Source organism: Pteropus medius, unplaced genomic scaffold (genome assembly GCF_902729225.1).
Source record: "Pteropus medius unplaced genomic scaffold, Ma_sr-lr_union100, whole genome shotgun sequence".
Classification (NCBI taxonomy): Eukaryota; Metazoa; Chordata; class Mammalia; order Chiroptera; family Pteropodidae; genus Pteropus; species Pteropus medius.
The window spans coordinates 6705300-6731338 of NW_024353908.1; the positions used below are offsets into that span (position 1 = coordinate 6705300).

At 34.1% G+C, this 26039-nt stretch overlaps 1 protein-coding gene and 1 pseudogene across 1 annotated transcript in view; both read left to right on the forward strand.

The window, feature by feature from the left end:
• Positions 1 to 26039, forward strand: part of TAFA4 (TAFA chemokine like family member 4) — a 134362-nt gene that overhangs the window by 86771 nt on the left and 21552 nt on the right. The window lies entirely within an intron of this gene.
• Positions 17382 to 17500, forward strand: LOC120593845 (uncharacterized; annotated as a pseudogene).

The window sequence follows — 26039 nt, forward strand, 5'->3', positions numbered from 1 at the left end:
GTGTGTGAAAATGGTTTGTAATTCTACTAAGAATTTGTTGTGATGTCCATTGTTACTCTAAGATTTATCCGCTGACTGTATTAGAAAAGATTGTATGCTTTATGGGGATGCAGACCAAGTCTTGTTGCTCTTAGCTATTCCTGGTACTTGCACACCATCTGATGCACAGTAGGCTCCAAATATCTATTCATTGAAAGAGGGAGCTCTTGGAATTTATTTTGCAGTTCATGGACTCATATCTGACTTTCTTCTCTAAACAAGAGATGCAATAGCATGTCAGAAAACCAACTTCCACTCTAAGTCCAGTTTCTTGAGCTCTTTGCTCTATTTCCTTAATAAACTGGAGAAATAGTTCTGCCAGAAACTTGTGTCTTGTGCTTATTCTTTCTGTTACCTGCAGTTCTTTTCCAAATCACTATAAAAATCCAAGAATGTTTTTAAATGCTAGTGAAGCAATGACAGCAGTATGAATGTAATTTTTCAAAGTTAATTGTGATTTTGCTATTGAAACATAAATTGATTCAAAAGCAGAGGCTTAGTTTAGAGTTTCTAACTCTTGGTAGAGTAAGTTTTTTTCACTTGGTTCTACAATAGCTACATTTATTTTCCGTCTTTTTGATGGGGTCAGTTCTTATTACTCTTTGCCTTAGTGGTGTTAAGTGATGATTATTAAAAATTATAATGGAGAGAATCAGAATCCTTGGGTCACATTCAAGAATAGGGTTATGTCATGCTTTCTGAGTGTGGAGTATATATTCCCCCTACTCCTGCAAATGATTGACAAAGATATCTTCTAGGCTGTCAGTTGTTGGCACTGATACCTGCAGGTATGCCTGTTCACTAGTGAGAGCAATGCATAGTGTGGAATTCTGAAAGCAATGTGAGGAAAAGAGGGATCCATGGAAAGCAGGAAGAAGTGATATGAAAGTGTTAGGAAGGTGGGAGGGCAGACCAGTGGTCAATCTTGGTGAAGGGAAAGTTATCTGAAGGCCAGAGCTGTCCCTTTTATTTTTATTTCATTGAGAGTGAGAGTCTTTAAAGTTATCTTGGGTTACTTTGTAATAATGCAGCATATGCACATTTAACATGAGTAAAATCCAGCAATCTTTATATACCCTATTACTTTTAAAATTGCAAGAGAAAAAGTGAAAACAGCCAGGATGGAAAATGCCCATTCCTCTTGTTAATGATTAGTTCTCTAGGAAGGGGTAAGTAGGGGGAAAAAATGACAGAAATTAATCGGTGCCATCTTTTTTAGCTTGTGTTCATGGACAGTGATCTTATAACATGAGTCCCATATTTTCATCAATGACAAAATCATCATATGCCTACCAAAGCTTGGGAAAAGATATTAGAATTTTCAAGAAAATAGTTTATTCCAAAGAGAGGAGTTTGAAAAGATAAGGGGTTGCACAGGTCAGGATCCTAGCAGCTCCTCATGGAATGAAAGGTGTTTAAGTCTCATTGTTTCTGACAACCTGCCCACTTTTAAATGAGTCATCCGGAAGAGGTGTAAGTGGAACAGCTTTGCAATTCCTGTGTCTTGACACATTTTTTGATTCTGCCATTAAACACAGTAAGGCTACATCTTGAGTTATTTTATAGATTGGCAGATGAAGAGATGGCATTTTCTGAAATTCACTTTATCTGATTTGGAATCCCTCTTTTATATGCTTACATTTGATACATTGCTACAGAGTGAATTAAACTTGCATGTGTGATGCAGTTTTTAAAATCTGTAACTCAAGCATAGCAATAAAAATGGCAGCTCCCTCTTTTATAGAACTGACTCAAAGTCTCACTCATTTCTTTTGTGAAAGATTGTAATTGTTACTCTCCATGAAGTTCTGTTAACTGTTACAGGAGAGAGAATTGGTTCATGCTAAATGTTTTTAATGTTCTCTTGCTCATAAATAAGCTCAAAATTAAAATGCCATTTTTGCCATTTAGCTTTATGACTAATCATTGCATAAGTGGCAATTGGATTTCCTAATTGGACTGCTTAGCTATGAACCACCAAATGGGATTGCTTATCTGAAACAGTTTGCTGCAAAACCAAACCCTTAAACGAATTACAAGCAAGCAATGAAAACAGCATTTTTTAGTAGAGAATGATCATCTGAATACAGTTATTGGTCCTATATTCTCTTAAATGTGCAATCTACTTAGTGGAATTTAAAAACAATAGTCCAGTCTCCTTTTCTATTTAGTAAATGTTGGGGTCATGCCATCTTCTTTTTTTTTGAATTGAATCAGACAATCTCATTCAAAGATTTATCTCCCAGTATGGGATTTGGATAAGTCAGTTTCTACTTCTCTGAAATCAGAGAGTGATTAACTGCCTGTATTTGCCTGCCAAAGTTGAGATGCTTTGCGAAGTCAAGAATAATAAAAGCAGAAATATAGAAAAAAATGTAATCCCACCATTAAGAGACAGTATAGCCCCTTGATCTCACAGATGCAGTTGTGCAGCTTTACAGGGATAATGAAGAGACTGAGGAGGCTTTTTACCCGTGTGTAGATGACCATCAATTTAATAGAAATATAAAAGTATCAAACTCATTTCATTTTAGTGTTTGAGATTCTGCTTGAATTTAAGATGAAAGGTCTGAGTTTCATTAGGAATGGAAGCAAAGTCGTATCTATCTTCAGAACACATTTTGTTCCCAATAAGTGGCATTCTTTTAATCTAGTTAATTTGAAAACATCTTAGATGAAAATTATTGCCACACAAAGGAAAATAATTACAAAATGACATGGGCAACTTTAGACCAATTTAGGAACCTAGAAGATTTTCATCAACTAAAACAGGGTAAGAGACAGCATAAATCAATCTGATTTGTTTTTTCTGAAACTGTGAAAGCTTTGAGGGGATTATCTTTGGGATATAAATGTATCATATTTTGAATTTGAAATAGAGTTTTATTAGTTAGAAAAAGTCCTTAATTTTGTAGAGGTTTGCAAACTTTGTTGCATGCTAGGATCATTAGGGTGGCTTTTAAAAATTCTGATGTCTAGGACACATCCCAGACCATGAAATTGGGTATGTGCCAAGTTTGAGATTTTAATTCTTTCTCTTTCCTTGATTCATTGATAAAAGAAATGATTATCAATGGGTGAGTCCATTTGTGTAATCATAGCTTATGTTCTCAAATAAAAAGTAGAAATAAGATTAATAATTGATAACTTCCCTCCACTAATGATGATGAATTAATGATTTTTTTAATCAATTAACTTCTTATTCTTGATAAATACTATTTGATAATGTGATATCAGTCCAGCATTTCATTTTATGAGTAAGTCGAACTTGCAAGGAAGAATGGTGATGGCATGTTTCTAAGAAAAATTAAGATTGTTTAATAACTTCAGGCAATCTAGACAACTAGTAAAATTCATTGACAGACTGTTAACATAGTAAGTACTATGATTTTTCTCCAGTTACAGGGTTTTGTTAGAATCTGAATCTCTGTCTTGGGGTATGGAGGTGTGATTGATAAGAGGGATTATAAACTGGTGGCCATGGTTCATGTTTGACCCAAATATGTGCTGTGTACAGCCTGCACAGCGTTTCAGTGTTTGAAAATATCATGTCAAAAATCCTTAATTTTGGTTTCTAACAGAAGTTTAACGTAACTAGCCCTGAGAAGCTGTTGCTTTCCTAGAGACAAGTTCTCATTTGTTTTTATGCCCGATTGGGTTATATGGCCACTTCTCTCATTTACTTTGTAGTCTCTGAAGCTTAAGATCCCTGCTTCATACAGGGGAGCAAGGTATGGTTCATTTCTTGGGTGCCTGGTTTTTTTGATGGAAATAAAGCTTTCTCTTTTCTTCGCTCCCTACCCAAACTTTAAATGATGGTGTGTTCCAAAGAGAAATGTTGTCCTTTGCTGTATTAGTTTCCTGGGGCTGCTATCACAAAGCACCACAAACTAGGTGGCTTAAAACAGCAGAAATTTATTGTCTCCCAGTTTTGGAGGCTAGAAGTCCAAAATTAAAGTGTTGACAGGGCCATGCTCTCCCCGAAGGCTCTAGAGGAGGATCCTTCTTTGCCTCTTCTAGCTTCTGGTAGTCCCGAATGTTTCTTGGCTTATAGCTTCAGCGCTTCAGTCTCTGCTTCCATTGTTATACTCTGTGTGTCTCTGTATTCACATGGCCTTTTCCTCTTCTTATTTATAAGGATACCAGTCATACTATACTAGACTTTATTTTAACTTGATTATATCTACAAAGACCTTATTTCCAAACAAGGTCACATTCATAGGTACTGTGGGTTAAGACTTCAATATATCTTTTTAGGGGACACAATTCAACGTATAATAATTGCATTGAACCTCAAGCAGGACCAGTGTGACCATCGCCCCTCGACCATGTGTAGTCAGGTGGTTAGGGTGGAGCTCTTTTGTGGACTGCGTGGCCTGAGATCATTTCATATTAAGGAGATGACGCCAGCCCAATGACCTTGTTTTAGTTCCTTACCCTTTTCTTCCTCTTTCAAGTCACATGTCTGTATGAATTTCCATCTAGACACCTCTGCCTTTTCCTCCCACTAAGCCACTACACATATTGAAGGTTGCCATAAGTATTTCAAAAGGAAATCATTATGCTGGTTGGTAGTGGGCATAGATGCCAGAGAATCAAAATTACCAAAGTAGGGTTCCTGAGGCTCATTTCCTGCCTTCATTAGTGCAGAGGTGATACCAAAGGTGGGAGAGATCCTTTCAGTTTTCCACTGCTTCTGTGTAATGCTCTCCCCACTTTGCCCCAAGTTTGCAGATCCAATGGTTGCAGCCATTTTGTTTCATTACTGTGGCATTATAACAATAATCCCTTGGTTATGATGTTCCTAATTTATGTCTAATTTGAGGTCACTTGCACAATTAATGCAGGGGATTCCCACCTCCCTATGAATATGACACTGACCTTCTGCCTGAGAATTTATTGTGTAATTGAGTCATCTGAGTATACTCAGCACAATGCTTTTCCCCAACACATGAAGTATTATTATTTTGTTAAATTATGAGTGTTCTCATTTTATCAAATCTGTTAATATATCTTACTTGGCATGTGTAGATCATTTACATTTAATATAATTATTGATATATTTTAGCTTAGGTCTACCATTTTATTCTTTGTTTTCTGATTATCACTTCTGCTTTTTGTTCCATTCTGCTTTTTGTTCCTTTATTCCCCCTTTTTGCCTTCTTTTGGGTTATTTGAATACATTTTAATATTTGATTTTAATTTATCTATTGGCTTTTGAGCTATATCTCCTTGTCTTATATTTTAGTGGTTGCTTTAAGACTTAAAATGTAAATGTACCAATCTAATCTTCCACAATCTAGAGTTAATATTTTGACACATTGGGCAAAATGTGGAAGGCTTACAAGCATGTAATTCCCCTTATCCTTGTTCCTTTATCTTATTGTCAAATATGTTACATCAACATACATTGAAAACCCACAAGATAATGTTATAATTTTTGCTTTCAATAGTCATACATATTTTTAAAAACATAAGAGGAGAAAAATAGACTATATTTCAGTTAAGCCTTTCTCCACTAATACATTTTATAGCAATGTCCTTAACCTTTATTTCTCATTTGTCTTTTCTCCCTAAATTAAATTTTTCTCAGATCTATTAGTTGTAAATTCTGGGTCATAAAGTGATTTTCTAAAATCAAATGATCATGATTAGCAACAATATCTAACTTTTATGCAGTTTATGTATCACTCTGTAAAGCTTACAAATCACTTTCATACATCTGTATTTTCTCATTTAATGTTCACAATTACCTTCTGAGATGAGCCGGACAAGTAGTATTAGCCACTTCATAAAGTAGAAAACTGAGGTACAGTACATTATTAGTCAAGGTTAAGTGTTTATAAAAGCTAATACATGTACATTGTAAAATTTGTACAGTACAAAGGATACACAAAAGTTTTCCTACCTTGAAGTTAACTATAGTTAACCGTTTTCTTGCATTTCTTCCAGTAGTTTTCCGTGCACATTTAAACTAGTCTGCACTTAAAAGAAACAAAAACAAAAACAAAAACAAAACACCCAGGCAGAGAGGGCTCTCCAGACTGTCTTGCAACTTGTTTTATTTATTTAATTATGTGGATGGAAATAGAACATACATGATATCAAGTCCTGCAGATCTCTATCCTACATTATGAGGATTTATCATAGATTATTTAACCAGTTCCCTGTTGATGGACATTTAGATCGTTTCCAGTTTTTTGGTACCGTGGAAGAATACTAGTCTGAACAGCATTATACATGATCTTTGTGTATATATTGCAAATATGCTTGATCTTAGACAAATGTACAAATTCCTAGAAGTAGAATTGTTGAATTATTGGGTATGTGCATTTAAAATTTTGATGCTTATTTCTAAAAATGTTCTAACACTTAATTATAATCTTTACAGAGTTTAACAAATTATGTAAAAGATTGTGCCTTCCCTCACAATTGCATAAATACTTTTAAATCATAAAGCTTTTTTTATTGCCAGTCTGAGTAGTTTTAATTTGCATTTCTTTAATTATTAATGAGGTTAAGCATCTTTTCATATAGTTATAAGCAATTCGTATTTCATTTCCAGTTCACTTTATTCATGATTCTTTGGATTTTTAATGGTCTTTTCTTATCGATTTTAAGAATTCTTTATATATTGAGGAACATCTGTCTTGTTACAAATATTTTCCCCAATTTATCATTTGTGTTTTGACTTTTTTTTTCATTAAAAAACATTTTATTGCAAGAGTAAACTTTGGAAAATCTGAAAAGTGAAAAGAAGAAAATGAGTTTTCAAAATTCTGTTAGTTACGACCACTTTCGTTATTTTGGTATATATTCTTTTCATCTTTTGTGTGTGTGTGTGTGTGTGTGTGTGTGTGTGTGAGGGGGAAGGAATGATATTTGTTTTTCAAAATTTTATGTATCCCAATTTCTGGAGCCACCTAAAGTGTCAAAAAACTAGGTGGGAAACTCTGAAAGAGATTTATCCACTCGTTAGTATCATCACCACTTTTTCTTTCTTTTCTTTTTTTTTTAAAGAAAAATCTTCAGTACTTGCAAGGATCCTTTTCTTCTTTCTCTAAGTTTACTACTGGAAGGTGGCAAATGGCCCTCTCCCTGTTTAGTCTTTGGTCACAACTTTGAAGCTTCCATGCTGAATGGGGCTCCTTTGTCTGTATTTGTCTATCTGATTCTGAGACTGTCTGCCTTTGTCTTGGTTTGTTATTGGGGGTGTAATTACTGGATTTTAGGATCAATTGAAGAGTGTCTCTCAGCTTACACTTTTTAAGTCAGGTTTATTAAGACAGTATACACATATATAATCACCTTTTTAAAATGTACGGTTTGATGATTTTTGATAAATGTATACAGCAAGTGTAATCATTGAATGCAGAAAATAAAATTTCCAACACTTTCAAAAGTTTTCTGGGACACATTTTCAACTTACTCTCTCCTTTAACCCCCAGGTTCTGGCAGCCGCTGATCTGATTTCTGCCCTTGTAATTTTGCTGGTTCTAAATTGACATATAAATGGAATTATACAATGTGTAGACTTCTGTCTATCTTCTTTCAGTTAGCATAATGCATTTAAGATTCATCAATGTTGTTATGTATGTCAGTAATTTTACTCCTTTTTATTGTTGAGTAGCATTCTATTGTATGAACACACCCATAATTTGCTTATCTGTTCACCAGTGACATTTGGGATATTTACAGTTTTTGATAATTAAGGAAAAAACATGCTAAAACCATTCACATGCAAGTCTTCGTGTGGAAATATGCTTTCATTTCTATTGGGTAAATACCTAGGAATTGGATTGCTGGGTTGTATGCTAATTGTATGGTTAATTTTGTAATAAACTGCAAACTTGCTTTTCAAAGTAGCTAGGCCATTTTGCATTCCCACCAACAGCGTATAAGAATTCCAGTTGGTCTGTATTCCCACCAGCAGTTATTTTTGTCACTTCTTTGATTTTAACCACTCTACTAGGTACCTAATAACATCTTATCAGACGTTTAATTTGCATTTTTCTGTTGATTGTTGATTATGTGCATACTTTCATGTGCATATTGGCCATTCATAAATTTTCTTTGTGGTGTCTCTTCAAATGTTGTGCCTGTTTGGGGGGCAGTTTTTTGTTTTTTGTTTTTAAATCTTATTGATTTGCAAGAGTTCTTTATATGTTCTGGATAAAAGTCCTTTTTTTAAAATATCTTGATGATCCGAAGGTTTTAATTCTAATGAAGTCCAATTTATCTGTTTTTGTTTTCTTGTTTATACTTTTGGTGTCATATACATACCTAAGAATCCATTGCTAAATTTGAGGTTGTGAAGATTTATCCCCATGCTTTTTTTTGCAAAAGTTTTATAATTTTAGCTGTTATTGGTTTGCTTGTTTTTAAATGGATGTTTACATCTATGTCTATAAGAGATCTTGGTTGGTAATTTTCTTTGCTTGCAATGTTTTTGTTTGATTTTGATATCAGGGTAATGCTGGCCACATAAAATGAGGTGATAAATGTTCTTTCCCTCTTTTCTAGTTCCTGGAATGTTTTATGTAGAATTGATATTAATTTTTCCTTAAATATTTGGAAAAATTCAGCAGTGAAATCATCTAGCATCTAGTTTTCTTTGTGCAAAGGTTTTAAACTAAAAATTAAGTCATTTTATTAGGTGTAGAGACACTATATATCTTTTTGAATGGGCTTTGGTAGTTTGTGTCTTTCAGGGAATTCTTCTAATAAGCTATCAGTTTTATTGACGTGGAGTTGTTCATAATATTCCCTTATCCTTCATCGTCAGTAGGATCTGTAGTGATGTTTCATCTTTCATTATTGATATTGGTATTATGTATTTTTTTCCTTTGTTCTTGATTATTCTGAGGAGAGTTAATAACTTAATTGGCCTTTTCAGAGAACAAATTTTTTTGTTTTATTTATTATATCATTTTTCTATTTTCTCCTTTGTTGTGCGCTTAATTGTTGTTTTCATCCTTTTGCTTGCTCTGAGTTTAGTTTGCTTTCCTTTTTATAGTTTCTTATAAATCTTAAACTTTAAAAATCTTAAACTTTAGTCTTAATACCTTTCTTTTTAACACAAGCATCTAATTCTATAAATTTCTCTTTAACATTGAGTCAGCTATGTCCCATAAATTTTTGATATGTTGTTTTTCATTCCATTCAAAATATTTTCTGATTACTCTTATAATGTCTTCTGTGATTCATGGTTATATAGAAATATGTTTTTTTAATACCAATAGTTTTTTTTTTCCAAATACCTTTTTTATTTCTAGTTGTTTTTTCTTTTACGTTCAGAAAATATACTTCATATGATTTCTGTTTTTTTTTTTTAATTTAAACAGTCTAGAATATAATCTATTTTGGGTGTCCCATGTGCACTAAAAATATATATATTCTGATGTTGGATAGAGTTGTTTCATAAATGCCAATCAGTTGCTTTATTTGTTTATTGGACTTATTAATTCCTGAGAATAGAGTTTTGAAGTCTCCATGTATAATTGTGCATTTTTAAAATTCTTTTGGTTCCATGAAATTTTGCTTTGTGTTTTGAAGCTCTAGCATAAGATGCATATACATTTAGGATTATTATATTCTCTTGATATGTATTGACCCTTTTATTATCATTACATTCTACTATTTACTTCTAGTAATATTCCTTTTTTTGAAGTCTATCTAATATTAATATAGACACACCAGCTTTCTTTTTATTAGTGCTTGTTTCTATATCTTTTCCATCTTTTTGCTTTTAACTAATCTATATGTTTATATTTAAAGTGGTTTTCTAGTTGGGTTTTGTTTTTTATCCAGTTTAGCAATCTGGCATTCTTTTCAATTGAGTATATTCATGATTCTGTTTTCCCTCTATTATTACTAATTATAGAGGCCTCTTTGTTTTACTTATTTTTTTTTACAAGTTTTTAATTGTTTTTCTTGGCCTACACTATTGAATGTGGTAGGTACTATCTATATATGGCTATTTAAATTTGAATCTTTAACCCATTTCCTGTTTAGAAAAAAAATAGTGCAGCTCACTGCCAGACTTAATTTTACATAATCATATTCTTTGAGGGTGAAGCAAATCTGACTGGATTTTAATGTGAAAATAAAACATAAAAACTGTTCTTAGAATTATTCCTGAATGGAACTTGTCTCTAATCCTAATGTAACAGGAATGTATATGATGATTAGTATTTAATAATTTTTTTTTTCGTGTGGTAAATTTTGAAGCATGGAACAACACATAGTGGAACATCTAGGATTTGACATTTTCAGCGATTGAGAATTACTATAGTTTGTAAATGGAAACACCACCACTAAAAACAGAATGCTGTAAATAGAATGATGTCATTTGTTTCCAGTGACTATTGATATACTAGAGTGATGCAAAAATAATAATAAAAGCGAGATATTTCATGGCAAACTTTGGGGATAAGATTAGGACTGTAATCCGTGAGTTATCTCAGGGTAAACACTACAGCTGCAAGTGCTGCCAGTGAGTATTCTCAGGGAAAATGGGAAATGCGTTAATTCATTAAAATTAAACACAATTAAAGTTTCATATCCTTAGGTGAGCTAACCCTATCTCAAGTTCGAAGTATCCACATGTGGCTAGTGGCTACCATATTGGATGGTGCTGCTCTGGAGTTTAATATATATAACTTTAACTTTTCACAGTCTACTTTCAAATAATATACCACTTTATGTATAGTCTAAGAGCTTTACAGAAGTGTGCTTCCATTTCGTCCCTCTATCCTTTGTGTTACAGTTTAAACTCTTTAATATATTACTATTTTTGCTTTATACCATCAGTTATAATTTAAAGAGACTGAAAAAAAGTCTCATATTTACCCACATTTCTACCATTTCTAGTACTCTTTATTTATTTGTATAGATTAAAATTTCCATCTAATGTCATATTCCTTCAGCCTGAAGAATTTTCCTTATTATTCCTTATTGTAATGAACTTGCAGCATTATTTCTCTCTTATTAGCTTTTGTTTGAGAAAGTCTTTATTTTACCTCCTTTTAAAATTATCATTCAGGTTAAAATATATTCTATTTCTTTTGTGAGTTTTTCTTTGACTCAATGATAATTTAGTAGTATCTGGCTTAATTTCCAACATGTTTCTAATTATCTTAATAATATTGGTTTCTAATTTAACTAAATCGTATTCGAATATCATGCTTTTTATCATGTTAATAGTTTTTGATTTACTGATACTTGTTATAAGGCACACAATATGGTCTATTCTGATTGATAGACTTACCATATATGCCTAAAATAATATATATTCTGCCATTATTGGATTTAGTGTTCTATAAATATTAATAATTCAAGTTGGTTGATGATGTATTCTGATTTTTCTATATCTTTATTGATTTTGTCTAGTTACTCTATTAGTTGCTGAAAGAAGGGATAAAGTCTCTGATTATGAGTGTAGAATTGTATATTTTTCTTTTTAATTCCATCACTTTTGCTTCATGTATTTTTAAGCTCTATTGTGTACACTTTGATGATGTCTATATCTTTCTGTTAAATTGACCTTTCTATTATAATGAAATGTCCCTCTTTATCCATGGTAATGCATTTTATTTTGGAATATATTATACCTACTCTTAATAAAGCTGTACCAATCTTTATATGCAGACTTTTTGTTTTTATTTTGTCCATTCTGACAATCTCTGCCTTTTAACTGAATTCTATAGTCTCATTTCTATTTGTTGTAATTACTGATATGTTTGAGTTTGAGTCTACCAGTTTTATTTTTGTTTTATGCTTGCTGCTTCTCTTTTCCTGCTCCTCCTTCCCTCCATTCCTGCTATTTCCAAATAATTTTTGGAATTCTACTTTAATTTTTCTGTTGTATTTTTACTCCATTTGTGAACATGATATTCTGGTTTGGCAGGTTTTTTCAGTACTACTTTAGAGATGTTGCTCCACTGTCTTCTGGGTTATTTCTTCTTGATTTCTTTTGTGTGTTTTCTAATTTTTTATTAAATGTGAGACAGTGTATATCAACCAGAAGACCGAGATAAATGTTATTTTTGACCAGGTCCAACTCATCTTCCATCAGGCCATGAACTGAGTCAGTGTAGTCTGCAGTTCAGCTGGATTTGTTTTTTGTTGTTGCTTTTATTACCCTCAATGCCCCACAGCCTTCCCATCCTTTCAGCAGTGGACCGTTGCTACCTTGTGCTTAGTGTGAGACCTGTATGGAGGAGATCTCCCTCCCTGCTTTTGTTCTCACACCTGTAGCAGACTGATGCTGCTCATTACTCAGTGCAAGTTTTGTGTCAGGAGCAGGGATTTTTATGGCTCCTCAACTTCAGCATCAGACTTAAGCAGGTTTTGTATGCCTGAGCTTCAAGGATGGGACTTTCTCAGTGTTCTTGCTTCTGTGCCTCCCTCCATGATGGCTGAACTTTCGCTTGTGTATGTAGGGCAGAAACACTTTAGGAGGGAGCAGGTTTCTTGTCCTTCTTCTCTCCCCCTTTTCACCAGTAGCAACAGACATCTGCTTTTTTTTTTCTTTCTTTTTTTCTTTTCTTTTCTTTCTTTTTTTTTTAATCATTATAGGATCCTGGAAATAAGTAGGTTTTCTTACTTTTCCTCTAGTGGCTGATGGCTTTTGTCTGCTAGCTGTGTGGGCAAAGTCACTCAGCTTTTCTACCTCCTTGGCAGTGATCACCTAACTTTGTGTGAGACCGAAGATGACTTTTGCATAGTATGTGAGAAAGTTGTACGACAACGAATCATGTGTTGTTCCCCAGTGACAGCTGATCACCAGTCTCACAACTGTATTGCCTAGAGAGTCTCTATTTTAACTTCTCTTCAGTGGAGGACCTTGAAAAACAGTGAGTGCAAATTTTTATTGTGTCTGGGGCTCTCAGCTTACATTTTGATCCTTAAAAATGGTTAAAATTTTAGTTATTTTCTCATTATCTGCTTTTATGTCAGCCACCTTTTCTCTCTGCTTCTGACAAAAGTGAAAAAATTCATGTCCTTGGAGAGCCTTGCCATCCTTTGGAATTCAGTTCACCTGAATTTTTTGTGACTGTGTGATAGGCTCAAAAAACCTTATAATTTTGTAGTTTATCTGGCTTTTTGTTTGTTTATTATTGTGGGGATTTCTTTTGCAGTTTTCTATATCCTAAGCACAAGTGAAGCCACCGCCTATGCTTAACTATATTAGTTTTTTTTAAAAACATTTTTGCTATGTAATTCTTTTCACACATATATATTTTTTCTCTTTTTGCCTCTGAGTTTTATGTTTTGATTAGAAAGGGCTTCCTTACCACAAAATGAAAAAAAAGCTGTCATTTTTCACATAGTGCATGTATGTTTTATTATTTTATGTTTAAATTTTTGCTTTTATATTTAAATATACCTGGATTATATATTGATGTATGGCAGTATATTAATTCAGATTTATTTCTGTCCAGGTGGCTACTGACTTGACTCAATACCATTTGTTGATTAATTCATCTTTGCTTTATTGCTTTTCTTTTCTGCTATTAATAGGCAGAACGCAAGATTTGGGTTGCATACTTAACATTTACTGGTTATTCCATTTAATAACATTGTCTTGGTTTACTTTCTGGTGTTACTTCTTAAGAGTACAGAGCATAGAAAGAGTGTTCCTTTCCACAAGAAATGCCTCTCTGTTATGGTCATATATTTCTTACTAACAGTACCATAGTACTAAAAATACTACAGTACTGATAATACCGTAGTAATAACTATACCATAAACATTTAACATAGTTTGTGAATTCCAGTGTTCTGTTGCTGATTGACTTTATCAGTTATTTCTAGACAGAAGCTTCCTTTCCAAGGATTACTACCTCTTCTAGGACTGGAGCTTGGCAAAGAGATCCCTATTTTTATTGCTAGGCTTTCCTATGCCTACCTCTAGGCCTAGTGTGAACATTTTGGTTCATCTTCTAGATGAAGCAGCAAAGTCCATTTCTGTTTGCTTTCTCCCTCCAAATGCTTTGTTTCTGTATAAAAACTAAATATATTGAAAAAACTGTTCTGATCTTAGGCTTTCATTTACTCCTTGATTCAGTTCTTTCTCTTGCCAGTGTTCTTTCGTCACTGTTCTGTTTTCCTCGCTTTCCTGTCCTTTTTAGCTCTTCTTAAATTGTCCAGCTCTTAGTCTTATCCCAATTCAGAATTTCATTAAAAATTGAATTAAATTGTCCCTGTTCCACAATTTAATTTACCTGTCGTGGCATAATAAAGACTGTAACTGTCCATCAATAGATGTGGGATATTACTCAGCAATAAAAAAGAACAAAATTTTGCCATTTGCAACAACATGGATGGACTTAGAGGATATTATGCTGAGTGAAATAGGTCAGACAGAGAAAGACAAATACTGCATGATTTCATTTATATGTGGAATCTAAAATCTAAAACAAATGAACAAACACAATAAAACAAAAGCAGAGTCATAGAAGCAGAGATCAAACTGATGGTTGCCAGAGGGGAGGGGGATAGGAGAATGAGTGAAATAGGTGAAAGGGAATATAGTCAATAATATTGTAATAAGTTTGCATGGTGACAGATGATTACTAGACTTAATGTGGTGATCACTTATAAATGCCAAATCACTATATTATACGTAATATAATGTTGTATACCAACTATACTTAAATGTACATATAGTTTTTTCTCCTGCTTCCTGGCAAAAACTTCAAATCCCTTGACATTTCTTGAGTGAAAGGATTGTCTTTCTTATGCTAATTACTGATAGAGGGCTTCAGGATGGTGGCTGGTCACCAGAAAGACCAAACATGTGAGTAGCTGTTTGGAGCTTTCAACCTTCTGAACTTTAGGTAGAGGAAGAGAACTGGAGATGCAGTTCAATCACATGTCCAAATGACTTAATCAGTTATGACTGTGTAATGATATCCCACTAAAAACTCTGGATACCAAGTTAGGTGGAGCTTCCGGATTGTGAACACATTGATGTGCTGGTGGGAGTGGGTGGACATGTCTTGAATCTGAGGGAAAAAGGCATGGACACTCTGCATCTAGGACCCTTCTAAACCTTACCCTATGTGTATCCTTTATAATAAAATGTAATTATAATTATAGTGCTTCCTTGAATTCTGTGAGTTGTTCTAGTGAATTATTAAAGCTTGGGGGGTGGGGTGGGCGTGGTTCACGATAACCCCTAAATTTTTAGCCAAGCTAATCAGAAGTGTGGGTGCCTTGGCATTTGAAATAGGGAAAGTCTTATGGAGGATTTAACCCTTAACCTGTGAGACTGCACTAACTCCAGAATTGTATTTTAGTACACCCCAGTTGGGGTAGAAATAGAGTACCTGGTTTTAGAGAGGATTCTTCCCTGTAATAGGGGGTACTGTGTGCTCTTTTAGTAATGACTGGGCTGAAGTTAACTGTGACTTTTTATTGTAATAATTTTGATTTTATTTAGTTAAAATCTGAAATTCTTTCTCAAGAGTAAAGTTTTATTGGAATTTCATTTCTTAATGAGATGAATATTGGGGAGGGGCCTTTCAATGATGCCAAATTTCAAACTCTCCCTTTGTTGGGTGTTAATCTAGACATGTTTACTCCTAGTACCATAATGAGATATAGGCTACGCAAAAGTTATTCTTCCTTTATAAAGTAGGAGAAGGTAAGCTGAGTTTGGAGAGTGGGCATGCCTCTGTCATAGGCACATCCTGTGTGTTAGGTAAAACAAAACAAAACAAAACAAAACAAAAAAACAAACAATGTATGGAGAATAATCTGGAAATTGATTCCCTTAAAGCTGTCTGCGCCTGTACCTCTTGGAAAGTCTTGTGTATTTTCAGGGGTCCACATACCCTAGTTTGAAAACTACTGACTGTTTCAGTACGTTTATAAAGAGAGATTCTGCTTTATTTACTTCCGTTTTTATGATTGCTTTATTTTCTTTAATTTTAAAATAAATCCTTGCTTATTCTAAAAATTTCCTTTCTTGGTCTCATTCATCAGAAATAATCAATGTTATCAGTAATGGAATATTGTTTTAGATTTTTCCTGGCCATTTCAAAACATTTTGTCACTAACTAGTTCTGGGTGGTGATAAACTTTTACCCTTTACAGCATTTAAAATGTGTAACCTCCACAAGCAATTCTATTTTGACCTCTATTTGGGCATCATTCCCAAAACCATTGTGTTTTTAGGGAGAGGCACTTTGACAAAGTGTTTTTCTCGAGTTTAATTAAAAGCAAACAAAACAAAATAAAAAATTTTAAAAAACTAACAAATCAAAATAAATGATGTGAAAGGTGTAAACAGGGTGAAGTAACTTTGAACTGGGCCTAGAGCAATATTGTGTCCCAAAGAAATGTTTGCAAAGATAACAAGAAAGCAGTTATTATGACTAGTGGGCTGATGACCACAATACTGAAAATTAAAAATATTTAAAATTAGCATCACTATATTAGCTTTTCTGCACAATCGAAACACCTTCTTTCTATTGATGTAATTGTTCCATTTCCGTTTATCATAAATACTCATTACATTTGCTTCCTAGTTGGAACACCATTTGGGGTCTTGCCTGAATCACTGCATTCCAAATACTTATTCTTATTGATCTCAAATATTTTTTTGCCTCTCAATTTGAAAGACCCTTTTATTTTTAAGTTAACAAAGGTTTGGCCTTTGAATAAGATTATATTTGAATTAAAAAAATTAATCTGAGTTTATGATTAGCCTAGAGGATGGGCACACAGTCTCATGCAGGGAAGTCTTCTCTGGGTTTTCATGATATAAAGGTACTGTTGACTTGCCATTTAAGCAACTTTGATGTAGTAATTGTCTTCTAGTATTAGTGTAAGCCATATATAAAAAGAGTGATTAAAAAGAAGAACTTATTGACTGTTACTGTGGGGATCCAATCATGAAAAAGGGAGTAGTGTTCCCTACCCTTACAAAGCTTATAGTCTAAAAGATGGTGCTCAGGAAAAGATTGTTAATGTCGATTAAACATTATTAGGATTTCCACTTTTGTTTTAGAGGTTTTAAGAAGAATTTTTTGCCTTTATTCTCATAAGGAACTGTGTGCGCATGTGGCTGTGTGACTGCTTAAGTAAATCTGAAAATTGCAGCACACAGAGATACATTTTTTTTACCCAAAAATAACCTTATCATTATAGAAACAATTTGCTAAAAATAGAAAACTTACAGATGTTGAGATATAGTTATCAAATGTGAAGGAGTCAGCTTTTATGTTTATGCATATATGTATGTACATATATCTGTACACACACATACACACTCATATGTACTGTATATATAGTCAGCCCTCTGAAAAATATTGAAAAATAAAAAGTCCCAGAGTCTACGGCCATGCCACCCTGAACGAGCCTGATCTCGTCTGATCTCTGAAGCTAAGGAGAGTCAGGCCTGGTTAGTACTTGGATGGGAGACTACCTAGGAATACCAGGTGCTGTAAATTAATTTTTTTTTTTTCAAAAGTCCCAGAAAATTCCAAAAAGCAAAACTTGAATTTTCCACGTGCTGAGCACTATGCTGAATATACACAAATGAAGTGATGTATAGACAGTGTACTGTAATAGCCTATATTCAAATATAGGTTATATGGAAATACTCTACCATTTTATCTAAGGGACTTGAGCATCCAAGGATTTGGGTATCCACAGAGAGTCCTGGAACCAATCCTCTGTGGATACCAAAGGACAATTCAGTGTGTGTGTGTGTGTACATGTGCATGCGCATGCGTGCATACACATAAGGACTTAGCTGTGAATGTAAGATCTGATGGCTTTGCAAATCACCAAAGCTAGTTAGGATTTCAAAATATATGATTAAATTTATCAAAACAATACTGGTATATATTTCAAAAATCAACTGCCTAATCGCTTAATATCCCTAGTCTCACTTTCCAGCTGCAACTATTCTTTTCTTTTTCTACATTTTAGATTTTCTATTAACACTCCATTTCTATATAATATGCATATACCATGACTTCTTGATTCATCCATTTTAGATTTTCCGTATTAACTTACTCTGATAGCTAAAATTTACCTTTCTTTTCTTGGACAGTTTTACTGTTTCTAACTGCTTTGTTTATTTGCACATATGTGTTTTGAGCTTATGCTTCTTATCAGATTCCATTTTGTTCCAGACATCTCCGTTGTGGCTTCTTTTATTCTGGCTAGCTGAAAAATTGATCCTGGGACTTTGTTTTAACAAGCTTTTGGAATGGATTCTTTGTTTCTATCTTCTTCCTTCTTCTTTTTCTTCTCCTCCTTCTCCTTCCTCTTTCTTCTTTTTTCTTCTCCCCTCCCACCTCTCCCCTCCTCCTTCTCCCTTTCTTCTTTTTATTTTTGCTATAGCATATCCTTTAGTCGGTTTCTAAACAGCTGTGTTGATGAAAATAAAAGTTTTGAGACAATTCATACTTTTATAGTTTTGTTGGCTATAGAAATATTTCCCTTTAGAATTTTGAAAGTATGCCTCCACATGTTTTTAACATACAGTTTGCTTTCGAGAAGTTTGATAAAATTGTTTTATTCCTTTTTCCCCATATTAATATTTTCTGCCCCTGATTTTTCAAAATCCTTACTATTTTTTTGTTTTATTTTGTTTTTGTTGCTCTTATTATCCTAAGACATTTAAATTTCATGATGATGTGTGTCATGGTGTAGGTCCACTCTTCATTCTGTGTTTCTGGGCACTAACTGGATTCAAGTCCTTCTGATCTTGGCCATTAGTATTTCTTTGATGATATACTCACTATGTTTATTGTTGTTTTCTCTCTCTAGAATACGATATTAGACCACCTGGATTGTTTCTCTAAATATTTCTTGTTTGTGATTAGAATTTCCATCTATTTAGCTTTGTTCTTTTGAATTTTCTGGGAGATTTCCTTTGGGAAAATTATTGTTTTTAGCTTTTGAAAATTTTCAAGAGTGCTTTTTTTATTGTCTAATTTATTTTATCATAGCACTTTGTAGTATCTGATTACCTGATTACCTGAATTTTTAAATATCTGAGGGATGATAGATGACCTTGTGAAACTTTGTCTTGTTCCCTACCCTTCCTTATTGTCAAAGACTTAATGAGACTATGTATATATATTAATTCTATATCTATGACAGAGATTTTATATAATTATATATAAAATTGATAAGGATATATATTATATAAGTGTTTATTATATTTTATATATGTTAGATATTAATGAACACTTAGAATACCTGGCACAGAGTAAGTGTTAATCATCTCTTCTCCTCATCTCTCTTTTCTTCTAGAGTCATACTGTAATTAATGCTCTTAGATCCTTGTCTGTTCCCTGCATTGACTCTCTGTCCTCTAGTTTTATTTTTTCTGTTTGTTTAATTTGGTTTTTTTCATATTGGAGATTTTCTCCAAATGTTGTACCTCCTTATGGAAGAATGAAATCTCTGTCTATAGAAAGAACTTGATGACCAGTGGACTTAGTTCATTGAGTATATTGATGGTCAGCCAGGTGTCTGGCTTTCAGCCTCCTGCCTTGAGGGACCTACTGAGGTCCTTTGAAGTGTATCGGTCTCATCCTCTCACTTCTTCCTGTCTCAGTCAGTCACTCCAAGTATTCTTGCCTTCTATCTTCCCATACACTACTGAGTGTCTCTCAACTGCTGATATCTCTACTTCTGTTCTTTGCTCTTGTTGATTTGTACCTTTCATCTTCCTTTACTATACTTTTAGTTGGGTTTTAGAAGAGAGGGAAGATCAGTCTGGGTAGGTAATTTATCATCTTTAGTAGAATTAAAATATTAAAATACCCACTGAAAACTGGCTCTGTTAAGTCCTGTTAAGGAGAAAAGTCTGTGGTGCCATGCACGATAGGGTAGTATTCTGATATTTAATTCTGGGTCTAGATACTTAATGATACGTATAATGTGTCAACAAAAATAATGTCTATAAGAGAGAGTTTAATGCCTAAAATAATGTCTAGGTTATGATAAAAAACATTATGCAGTTTCTTGCTGAAGCCTATTTTAGTTAGAAGTAAAACAGAACAAAATTTCCTAAGGGAAAATGTTAAAAATACATATGTGCTTTTTATATTTTAAATGTACAAATGGAAGCTTTTCACCAATTTCTACAAAATATGTGCATAGATCTAGTATTTATTTTTGTCCAGTGAGATGGTTTTGCATACAAATTTAGTAGAAGAACGAATAGGAAATCTATCCAACTGTACGTGAAATGTTGAAATCGCAAGGGGCTAAACCTGCAAGTCCTTTTGTTTATTTTTATCTTTTAATTTTTCATTTGGCATTATTTAAACTTTAGTATAAATGTAATTTTGTAACAGATTCTTTGAAACCGAACCAAGCAGTTTTACTTCTCCTTCTGTCTTCTTTTTCTTTTGATAAACCGTACACGTAGCTGTTCCCCTGAAGGAGTGCTAGGAAATGCGGGAAGGATGACTGGGGCTGAGAGGGGAGGTTCCAGTGAAGCATAATGTCAGTTCTCTGCTTCATCAATTACCTTTAAATGGAGAGGCTTTTTGCAATCTCTTCTGTCTCTGCAACTATGCTCCCCTTTTAGAAGAAAGATACTCAGTCTGATCAACTGAGCAGGGGGACCTATTTCATTTGACTTCTTATCCTCTATTGATCATGCTAAATTTGAAACCTTTAAAAGAGCAATAGTATAGTAAAACCAAAAACTAGAGAAATAAACTAGAGTACCCAGTATAATCTAATGCAGTATGGATGGGAGTCATAACACATTGTTGGAAAAACCCTAAATTTGGCATCAGCTGGCTTCTGATGGAAGAGCTCAGGGTTTAAGGAGGCATTGGATGAATACTTGTAGGGAAATAAAGGGATTTATGTGCCAGGTGGGAAAAAAATTAAAGATTGCTGACTCTCTCAAATTTCAAAATCAATGAATATCTGTTGGCTAAGGGGTCCATGGTAATGTTGATTTTTTACTCTTAGAAGGCATTGACTTTTTCCTCATTCTAAGAGGTATAATTGTTTTTTAAAAATGAACTAATCCAATTATTTGCATTTCCTTTTAAATTTTCAGGTTAGTTGTTTATAATAATACTAATACTAGTAATAATGGTTATGATCATACTCACTATTACTAATTATTATTACTACTATTAATACTTATTAAGCACTTACTATATGTCAGGCACCATTCTCAGTACTTTACCTATACATCAAACCTAACTTCGAACCTCTGAAGGTTTATTATTTTGTAGGCATGGAGACCAAAGCAAAGAAAAGCCACTCATTGAAAACCTCCCAGAAGTAGAGATGGCAGAGTATTTAAACAGAAGAGCCCAGGGTGTTTACCTATGTAATGCTTTCCAGTTATTTCTTGTAATGTTAGCTTTTACCCCCAAACTTCCTTTTTTTTAAAAAAAAATTAATTTAATTTAATTATGGTGATATTGGTTAATGAAATTCAGTAAGTTTCAGGTGTACAATTCAACAGTAAGGCATATATATTGCATTGTGTGTTCACCACCCATAGTTAGATTTCTTTCTGTCACCACATATTTGACCCTTTTTATTCTATTACTTCCTCCCACCAATTGGAGACAATAATTATTGTCTCCATTTCTCACCCTTTGCTTTCTCTGAAACCCATTCCAATCATCATTTACCTACCTACATCATTTTTCTACTGATACTTTTCTTGTTAAGGCACAAGTGACCTTAATATTGCAATATCTAGTGTTTCACATCTTAACTTGAGTTCATAGCAGTGTTTAACATGATTACTCTCTCATCCTTGATACCTTTGTCTACTGGGCTTCCAGGACAACATATTTTTCCCCTGAAAAATTTTCCCCTGAAAAGCCATGAAGTAAAATCCAGTCTAAGATTTATTATATCCTGGCTATCTTTTCCTGTTTCTATAAATTCCCATCCTTACTCAAGGAAAATTGTCCTTCTGCCTGGAACACTCTATCTCTGTGGGAATAACTCTGATTGTCCTGTTCTAATAGAAACTACAAATAAAATTTTTCTACAATTGATTAAAAGTCAAAATAAAACAATATGTTTTAACCTAACATACTCTACTCTCTTAATTTTCGAGATATTTAAAAATTTCTTGGTTCTCTTTTTAGGCCACTGGCCACTCCTTCTCTTCTCTCAAACTCTTACCATTGAAGTGATCCTTTTCTTTATCCTCTGGCTACAGTCATTTCTTTGGGGATTTTATTCAGTCCCATGGCTTTAACGACCATCCAAATATTCCAATGATGAGCAAATGTCCATCTTAAAACTAGACATCTCTCTTAAACTCCAGACTCAAATGTCTAATTGTCTATTTGACCCTCCTTTGTTAGATATCTGATCGACATCTAAAACTTCACAGCCGAGCTCCTAGTTTTTCCTCATTTATTTAAGGGATGATTCTATCCTTCTTGCTGTTTAAGGCAACAACTTTGGAGTCAGTATTGACTCCTCTCTTCTTCTCACATCTTACATTTAACCTATTAACAAATCCTGTCACCTCTACCTTCTCATTATATCCAGATTCAGCCTTTTCTTACTATCTCTGCTGCTGTGACTTTGTTCCAAGGCATTGTGACCACTCCCTTGATTGTGACAGGAGCTGTGTCTCTGCTTCCATCCTGTTTCTCTTTAGCCAGTTCTGATAACAGTAGATCCTTTAAAAATATATGTAAGATCATGTCATTCTAAGTTCAAAATTTCCAAGGGCTTCCCATCCCATTGTGAGGAAAAGCCCAAGCTCCCATAGTGAACCATGAGGCCCTATATAATGTGCCCATTCACCCTTTGATATCTTTCTGGAATCATCTCCAACTAATCTCCCCTCTCTCACATAGCTCCAGTTATAAAGGCCTCTTTCCCTCAGATATCTACAAGGCTTGTTCTCTTAGTTGCTTTAATTTCTTACTCATGCGTTAGTTTCTTAGGCCCTCCCTATTTTAAATTGCATCTTTCCTATTTTGTGTTTCTTTCATCACTAATATATGAAAGATCCTTGAGGAAGAGGATTTTTTGACCTGTTTTGTTCAGTGTTATGCTTCTACGTGCCTGGCACAGAGTAAATGTTCAACAAGTATTTATTGAATGAATATGTAAACAAAAAACTCATTCCAACATTTATGGTATTTCAAGTAGCTTACTATGTTCATTAAGTACTTTAATTTAAATTTTATAACCATCATGCGAGTTAGATAATATGCTACTTATATATGAGAAAAAAGAGATTGAGAGGCTCAGTCAAATTACTCAAGTCTGGAAGCTGGCATTTTCACTCAGCTATTCTGACTCCATGGCCAGCGCTTTCTCCTTTGTCATCCTGTCAGGAGAGTCCTTTTCCTCCTTAGGAGAATCATCAGATATTTCCGTTTAGTGTCTCTACTTGTTGAGCAGTGGCATCTCTTTTCTTTCCTGCTCTATCCTCAACCCCAGCAGAGGGCCTGGCCCATAGCAAGGACTCAGAAGATATTTGTCTCCACAATTAAGTTACCAAGTTTGTACAGCTGATGGTCCCATGACTACCATAGTCTTAACTTCTATCCTGAGATATCTCCCTTTTTGTCTAAAATCCAAGTTAGGGCAGGGATAAGGAAAGAACATTGAGAATTTTAAGGGAAATGCTCGGAATTCTGGGCATGTTTTTTCAAGGCAGTGACTAGCTATGGCCTCATTCTCTGCTTTTATTTAATGAAATCTTGTTTTCAGCCTTCTCTTTCTTCTCTCATGGAGAGAAAGACTGAGGATGCCATAAAGTGTGTGTGTGTGTGTGTGTGTGTGTGTGTGCGCGCGCGCGCACACACACGCGCTGGTGTAGGAAGGGAAAAAAGATTTGAACAAAAGGAAAAGGATCCAAGGAAAATAATAGCATGAAGAAAGTCACTCTAATCTGATGTCTTTGTCTCTCTATCAGCTTTCAAGTAGTTTCAACTGCAGAACTTCTACTGCAAATGTGGTTTTGTATTTTATCCCTTTTATAATGGAAAAGGCTCTGACTGCACTGGGACAAATATGTATTTCCCCTGTTGTTTACAACCTCTCTTAAAAGCTTATTTAATATGAATCAAAAGATATGCATTTGAGCAATTTACTCTCCAGGGAATGTTAAACCATCCTCCATGGCAATCCCAAAGCAATCAATTTTTTTTTTTTTTTTTTTAGAAAAGATTATCATAATGCTTTTAATGGTGTCTACATTAACTAATTGGGTAAGTGAGGAACCAAGGCAAGGCATCTTACATTTTACAGTGCTACCATATTTTAAGTCATCTTTTTGAAAAGAAAATATGCAACCTGATTGCAAGTTCAGAAGTACAGAAAGGAATGAAAGAACTGTTTCAATTTCCCTGCTTATAAAATGTTTCTAAGAGCACTGAGAACAGTGTCTGGCACATAGTATACTGTATCTAAGTGTTGATTAAAAAAATAGAAATGAATACCCTCCCATCTCCCTACCCAGACAAAATGAGGAGGGAAATGGCCCAGCACCTAACAAGATTAACAACCAGTGCAAAGGAGATAGTGTTTTGTTTTCTCTATGGCTCATTTCTCTCCAGAGTGCAGCTTCACTTCTGGGTAACTCAGTCTTACCTACTCCAATGCATACCTTGCAACTCTAAATTTCCCTGTGTGAGAAATTTCAGGGACAACTTCTTATTTGTTGCATGAGTTTTATTTGTATATTTTTAGTTTTCAAGATGGATCCCCAACCAAAATATTCCCCACTGTACAAATGGCCAACAGATATATGATAATAAGATGCTCAACTTCACAAGCTATTAGGGAAATGCAAATCAAAACCACAATGAGATACCACCTCACACCTGTTAGAATGGCTGTCATCAACAGGACAAATAATAACAAGTGTCGGAGAGGTTGTGGGGAAAAAAGAACCCTCATATACTACTGAATGGAATGTAAATTGGTACAGCTACTAAGGAAAATAGTATGGAGGTTCCTCAGAAAATTAAGAATAGAATTACTTTATGACCCAGCAACCCTCTTCTGGGTATCTACCCCCCAAATTTGAGAACATCTGTAAAGATATATGTACCACTATGTCCATTACACACACACACACACACACACACACACACACACACACACACACACACTAGATATGGAAAAGATGAATACTGCCATTTGCAACAACTTGGATAGATCTTGAGAATATTATGCTAATCAAAATAAGTTAGACAGAGGAAGTTGAGAGCCATATGATTTCACTTATATGTGGGATATAAAACTGAAGGCTACAAACAAACAAAACAAATAAAAACTCATAGACACAGACAGCAGTTTAGTGGTTACCAGAGGGAGAGGGGGGAAAGGGGAAGTAGGTAAGGGTAAAGGGGATCGAATATATGGTGATGGAAGGACATATTACTTTGGATGGTGAACACACAATGTAATATACAGATGATGTATTATAGAATTGTACACTTGAAACCTATATAATATTATTAACCAATGTCACCCCAATAAATTTAATAATGATAAAAGATAACAAATCTGAATGGGACAAATTAGAAATACAAAGGAGATATGGTGACATTAAAACCTTTTATTATAGAAATAAATGGGATTTCTCTGTAAAAAAAAAAAGATGGAAAATGTATCTTTGTTTTAAGTGAATTTATTTGTAGTGGCCACTCTCTGGTACTAAGCTTATTGAACAAGGAGTCCCTCCTGTACCTCTTTAAAGAACTAAATTTACCACAAAGCCACTAGTCTTTTGCCTGTTCTCAGCTTTCATTTTTTTTTTTCCCATTCAGCAACACTATACTGTATAGTTGTATGATGTTTGTGGTTAATTTTATATATCAACTTGACTGGGTCATGGGGTGCCCAGATATTTGGTCAGATATTATTTTGGATGTTTCTGTGAGGGTGTTTTGAGTAAAGCAGATTGCCCCCCAAATGTGGGCGGGCCTCATTAAATCAGCTTAAGGCCTGAAAAGAACAAAAACCTGGACCTTCCTATGAGTAGGAGAATTCTTCCTGCTT